Here is a 6,000-nt window from a genome sequence, read left to right on the forward strand (position 1 = left end):
TGGCGACCCACTCCAGTATTCTTGCCTGGAAAATCCCATGGACAGAGGAGCCTGGTAGGCTACAGTCTGTGGGGTCGCAAAGAGTCAGACACGACTGAGCGACTTTACTTACTTAACTTATTTACTTACTTACTTACTTACTTACTTATATTGCCTACTGCCAAGTAGATGGAGTAACCTAATATTAGCTAGGTAATTAGACTGTCCCCAAATATAAGTAATTGATATTTATAAAACAAAATCTGTGAATCAGGCAGCAATTCCCTCATATTAAATATAACTATAAATATTGACTAACTAGAAATTACCTACACTTTTCATAAGAGCACTGAAAGGAAGAAGTGAAATAAAGCGTATGGACTCATTTTTCATTTAAAACAATATCAGTTGTTCCATCATGGACTATAAAGTCGAGTGATAAACTTTTTTGCACTTTTTTCATTGAGTCATAAGTCACCACACTTAGTAAACAATACTGTTTTTCTTCTGAAAATTCTTTAGGGAATTATTTGAGTGCTCATTCTTGACATATTTTGTAGCTTCTTGCATACTTGAGACTGAAGTCTAAAACATTAAAAGCAAAATATTACCACACAGATAAGTACCTACAGTATAGCACAGGGAATGCTATACAATACCTTGTAATGGCCTCAATAGGGAAAGAAGCTAAAAAAAGAGTTGATGCATGTGTATGTATAACTACACAGCAGATATGAACACAACCTAACATTGTAAATCAACTATATGTCAACAAAAATTAAAAAAAAAAATACAAGAATTCCTTCCTTATATGGCTTGGGGACTCAAACTTCACAAAACTAGACCTTAATCAACACTCCATAAAGTAATTAACACTGCAAAACTTCCAGTATGTTTAAAGTTTGTGGTGGCTGTTTTAGATAAGTTTTTCACTCTATTTTTAACAATGTCGTGGTAGGTGTTCAATTTTCTTCACTGGTTAAATCATTTTGGTACAAAATAGTCTTACCTGTAGTTCAACCGCACAGTATTCAATTTTATCATTTTACTGTTGTCAAAACCACAGGAATTCATCCCCAAATGTGGGACAGTTATACTTCTCAAACATAGTATGGTAAAGAAAAAAAAATTGGTTTACTAGAAACACAGTATCATATAATTGGAGGTTTGGTGGAAACAAAGTCTTTAAATATAAATATACCCACACAAACAGAGTAAACTAGAATTTCATTGATGTTAAAAACTTAGTTCCACAAGGAACCATCCTCTTTAATCACTTTCTCACTTTGCTCAGGAAAACTTGCCAAAGCTTTTCTCCCTTCCAAGGCATAGTCTCCAGAAATTTCGGTATTATGTAACTATATCATTAAACATTTACCTGGTTCTTACTGAACTTAAACTTAATGTTCTTTTCACTGAGATGCCCTTTCCCACACCTGCCCCCAAATTATCATTCATTCATCCACTTACTTATTTTACAAATTTTAGCAAACCACTGGTATTTCTACCAGACGCAGAATTAGCATTAAGGAACAAAGGGCATATTCCTTAATCTGATCATCTAACAATTCTTATAGTGCCAACATTGCAGTCAACATTAAATTAAGAAAAAGTGAAAATAGTTGAGGAAATACAATGCTATTTCATCTTGAAGTGTTACTGACAAAGCAAATGGCTGAGTGAAAACTTGGATTTCACCCTTCAGCTCAGCTCAGTTCAGTTCAGTCGCTCAGTCGTGTCTGACTTTTTGGGACCCCATGGACTGCAGTAGGCCAAGCCTCCCTGTCCATCACCAACTCCCAGAGTTTCTGACCTACAGATTGAACTCGTGTCTCTTACATCTCCTGCATTGGCAAGCAGGTTCTTTACCACTAGTGCCACCTGGGAAGTCCTTGCTCCTGGTTACAACTTATTGCTAGGACAGCTTATTGCTAAATGCCTGTTGACATCTGCAGATGGAGTCATTCTCTTTGTTTGATTATGGCTGGGCACCGCTCAGGTGACTACCACAGAGACCATGCAAACACTTTGAAATTTTAGCACTTAACCTTCAGGGCAGTAGTCAATACAAACATTGGCATGATTATTAGTAAAATACGCCAATATGTCTGTGTAAATTTGCAACCTGCAGGCATCAAGCTCTGGATGAGATGAAGTGAACTAAGATTACCTGAGAAGTCAGTCTGTGTTAACATAAGTTTGTCTTTGGTGAAATCTGGCATTTTGCAGAGCACTGAGGTTTTTGTGGCATAAAAAGTTAAAACTGAGTAATTATATATTCTATTTATATATTTTGGCTGAGTAAGTCTAGAAAAGATGTGTTATTTATAGCACATTAGTTTATGTTTTTTTTTTTTTTTTTGCATAGTCATTTTACCAGTAGGCTCAAAACTGTTTTTATTTAAACAAAAAAAAAAAAAAGAAGTCAGTCTCACTGCTAAATGCTTTTTTCCCCCCGATGACATGTAGTTCAAAAATAAGCTTCAATTTTTTAAACAGTTTGCTGATATGCAGAAAGTTTCAGTGTGTGTATTACAGTGCTAGCTGTTTCCTGTATTGACTCAGTGGTGTTCTAATTAAGACAGTTGGGCTGGAACTTCAGGGCCTATGGAGTTGCACATTGTATAAGTCTTAATATGGAAAGGCTGTGCTTTCTTCAAGAGAGCTCACAGTTCCATCTCCGTCCCTGTAGTTTAATTAACTGTGTGTTTTTAACTCGTGGATACTAGTGAGGGTAAACCTAAGTTTTTAGTGACTTAGAGAAAAAAATCCTCTCTTGAAATCATAAATTGATATCAATGCTTCTGATCAGTAGACAGCATTTTCTCAGACAGGTTTCAGGATTTCCCCCAACCACCAGCAGGTTTGCAGTCCCAAATCTGCAGGCAGTGGAGGCTCACACCAGGAACAACCCACATCATATCACTCATGCTTCATTTTGATAGTGACTCAAAGAGCGCCATGTCAGCAGAATATGGGAAAGAAATGTGGGCCCTGGGCGGACAACCAGGTCCTAGAGCAACTCTGCTGTCAAGAGTGTGACATAAATGTGGTTGCCTCTGTCAAAAAAGCATCCCATTGTGTTTACCTTTTTTAAAGTCCTGGGAAGTCAATGGGGTCTTCCCAGGTTGTGCTAGTCACAAAGAAACCCCCTGCATTGCACAGACATAAGAGACTGGAGTTTGACCCCTGAGTCAGGAAAATCCCCTGGAGGAGGGCACAGCCACCTGTTGAAGTAGTCTTGCCTGGAGAATCCCATGGACAGAGGTTGGCTATGTTCCATAGGGTTGCAAAGAGTCAGACAAGACTGAAGTAACTTAGCACATGCACAGTGGGGAATCACGGGGCAGATTTCCATACACTGCCTCAGTCTCCCATGTCCCATGTGTTGCCCATTGCTGTCATTCATAGGAGATACAGCAGAAACTTGGTGGGGATGGTCTGAGAAAGCTGGAAAGAAATGATAAAATCTCCCTGTTCTCAGGGACGAGATGTCACTAAAACCTATCAGTTTTTCAGAATCAGCAATATTTAGTCAAACAATAGAAATATAAAATTAAAGTGTTTCCATTCAAACTTTGCATAAACCAGGTCATCCTTTGCCCAGAATTGCTTTATTGCTGTGTTTGGAGTCCAATAAGAAGTACGTTGGGGCTCCCCAGGGAGTGCTCGTGGTGAACAACCTGCCTGCCGATGCAGGAGACAGAAGAGGTGTGGGTTCGATCCCTGGGTGGGGAAACCCTGGAGGAGGGCATGGCAGCCCACTCCAGTATCCTTGCCCAGAGAATCCCATGGACAAAGGATCCTGGTGGGCAGTCAGACACAACCGAAGCGACTTAACACTCATGCACGAGAAGTATATTGGCCTAAAACTATGATTCTTCTCGTTCTTTATTGACACTGGCTTTTTCCAATAGGTGCTGAAAATCAATATCTGCTGTTTGTTCTTTGTCAAAACCATGCCTTTCCTCACCTATTTCATTACCAGCTATTAACTTGGTAATGATCAGTATTAAATGATCATATGAAAATCATTATCACTGCCTACTTTGTTTCAACATGTGGTGTACTACTATTTCAGCTCCAATTGAAAACAGAATGGGAAAGTGCACATTTTTAAAAGATAAATTATTTAAAAAACCCCCCAAAACAGAGTTTAGATTCAGGGTGGCTAATCTGGTGTCATATACTAAAACCCAACAATAATGACAGAGTGCTAACAGTTCCCACTCATAATTCAAAAAAAGCCTTACATAATTCTGACAAATGTGGCTTTCATAGGCAGATTCTGAAGATTTTTCTTTCTTCCAAGATTTGTTCCCTGGTTATTCAATCCAACATTTATTGAGTTACTGATATAGAGGGGCTTTGCAGATGTAAGGAAGGCTCCTTGTCAGTTAACTTTAAGATAGGTATTATCTATGTGGGCCTAGTAATCACATGAACCCTTATAAGCAGGAGAGGAAAGCAGAGGGTTGCAACAGGGAGAACACTAGGGGGATTCAAAACCCAAGAAAGCTTGATGTGCCCTTGGTAGTTCTGCAGCGTGGAAGATGCAGGACTTTGGGAGGTCTCCATGGACAGAGGGTGGCCATGAGCTTGCAGCCAGCAAGGAAATGGTTACCTCAGTCCTGCGACTACAAGGATATAAATTCTGCAAACAATCTGTAAGGACCTGGATGCACGCTCTTCCCAGAGGCTCTCTGGAAATAATGATCAACAACTTGATTTCAGTGACAAAAGTCAGTTGAAACCTGAAGTGCAAAACCAGTCCAGGTTACTAGGACTTTTTTGTTGTTTTGACTGCAAAATTTGTGATAATTTGTTAGAGCACAAATATAAGATGAATAGTCCAATAAATATTTAGGATCTCTTCTTCTCTAATGGAAAGTTAGAGAGGGGCCTAAGGATGACTTATATTGTAGAAGAAAAAGCATTTTTGTTTTCCTGGCATATGTTTATGCATTTGCATCATTCTTCCTAACCACTGTCAGGTAAGCCATGGTTAGTTATTCTCCATCACAAAAGGTGCTATAGAGAATGTTCTTCAACAAGTACATGTGTGTGAGTATTTCTATAAGGAGAGAATTAAAGAGTCAAGCTATATGCATATTTTAAACTCAGAAAGATAACATCAAATTTCTCCAGAAATGTTCTACTAATTTCCGGTCTCAGAAGCCATGATAAAATCTTTTTTCCCTAAATTACCAATAATATAAAGTATTAATCTTAAATATGTTGCAAATAATTTATCTCTGATATCCTCTTATCCTTTCTTTTTGTGAACCTTAAAATATACTTTTATGAATTTGAATCTTATCTCTGATCATTGGATATTGTATCTTGCTCAGAAAATTTTCTCTCACTTTGTCTCTCTCTTTTATTTCATTATCTTTTGGTCAGGTTTCCCAGGCACTTGCTTTTTATTTAGTTCTGTAACTTAATATTATAAAAAAATATTTTGTTTTCTATTTTGATAATGTCTGTTTTTTACTTTGTTATTAAGCTATTTTATTCTTATTAGATTTACTGTGTTTTATTATTTCCAACTTCTTGAGTTTACACATATTTCCTCTCTTTTATATCATTTTATGCAATTGCCTTTTATTTCCTTTTGTTATAATGTCATATTTATGCATTTGTGTAGCATTATATATATATATATATATACATATATATATATATATGTATATATACTTATATACATGTACACTTTTGTTGGCTTGGATGCTCCATGAACATCTTTTCAGTCCGTAGACATTCTATCTATGTTGAACTATGCAAATTATATATATTATATAAATCAGATGAATGCATTTCAAAGTTGACTATTTCCATGTGGACAGACAATTAAATGGCTTCTAAATGTTTATTCTACAACCATTCTACACTGAATACCCTTGCAGTATAACCTTATATACTTATGATTTGTTTTTCATTGTGGAGTATATTCATAGAAGTTGGATTTCTGAATCAATAGATATTTAAGTGTGAAGGATGTGTGTGTGTGTGCATTTTGTG

The sequence above is a fragment of the Odocoileus virginianus genome, chromosome 1 (genome assembly GCF_023699985.2).
Source record: "Odocoileus virginianus isolate 20LAN1187 ecotype Illinois chromosome 1, Ovbor_1.2, whole genome shotgun sequence".
NCBI lineage: Eukaryota > Metazoa > Chordata > Mammalia > Artiodactyla > Cervidae > Odocoileus > Odocoileus virginianus.